This window comes from Schistocerca cancellata, chromosome 12, assembly GCF_023864275.1.
Source record: "Schistocerca cancellata isolate TAMUIC-IGC-003103 chromosome 12, iqSchCanc2.1, whole genome shotgun sequence".
Taxonomy (NCBI): Eukaryota; Metazoa; Arthropoda; class Insecta; order Orthoptera; family Acrididae; genus Schistocerca; species Schistocerca cancellata.
The window spans coordinates 69,365,147-69,365,839 of NC_064637.1; the positions used below are offsets into that span (position 1 = coordinate 69,365,147).

Here is a 693-nt window from a genome sequence, read left to right on the forward strand (position 1 = left end):
TGATGTACTTCATTCGGGACATGTTGAAAATGTGTGCCCCGACCGGGACTCGAACCCGGGATCTCCTGCTTACCTTCTTGTGCGAACGCACACGCTATGCCCGAACTCGTACGGGACTTGGTAGATTAATCTGCCACGAGTAATGAGTATGATGGGCAAACATCTATTAGGCGCACTACGAATGTAGTGGTGTGGACATGTTGGGAATGTGGATCTCACGGGGAGCGTGCAAGGGATAAGTCCCTGCAGACGCACTATCCTCTGTGCCCACGGTGGCTCAGATGGACAGAGCGTCTGCCATGTAAGCAGGAGATCCCGGGTTCGAGTCCCAGTCGGGGCACACATTTTCAACATGTCCTTAATGAAGTACATCAACGCCTGTTTGCAGCTAGGGTGTCCATTTAATTATCATTTCATGTCGAAGATGTGGCCACAGCATTGCAGGAGTGGTCGAGCGGTGGTGTGCGGACACGCAGTGCACGGAGAATTGCCCGAACGTTGGACATGCCTGCGTGCACGGTGTATAAAATCCTAAGAAAAATTCTGCACTGCTGGCCATACAAAATCACGCATGTTCAGGAGTTGTTCCCTGCTGACTTGTCTGCAAGACAGACGGTCGTTCCGAAATTTCTTGCTGGCATGGAACATTATGTGGACAGACGAAGCCCATTTTCATCTCCAAGGTCAAGTCAA

The 693-nt window shown here is 50.9% G+C and overlaps 1 non-coding gene across 1 annotated transcript; it reads left to right on the forward strand.

Moving 5' to 3' along the window:
* Nucleotides 1–265: 265 nt before the first annotated feature.
* Nucleotides 266–340, forward strand: Trnat-ugu (transfer RNA threonine (anticodon UGU)). The gene has a single exon. It is a non-coding gene; the product is annotated as a tRNA-Thr (tRNA).
* The last annotated feature ends 353 nt before the right edge of the window (nucleotides 341–693 follow it).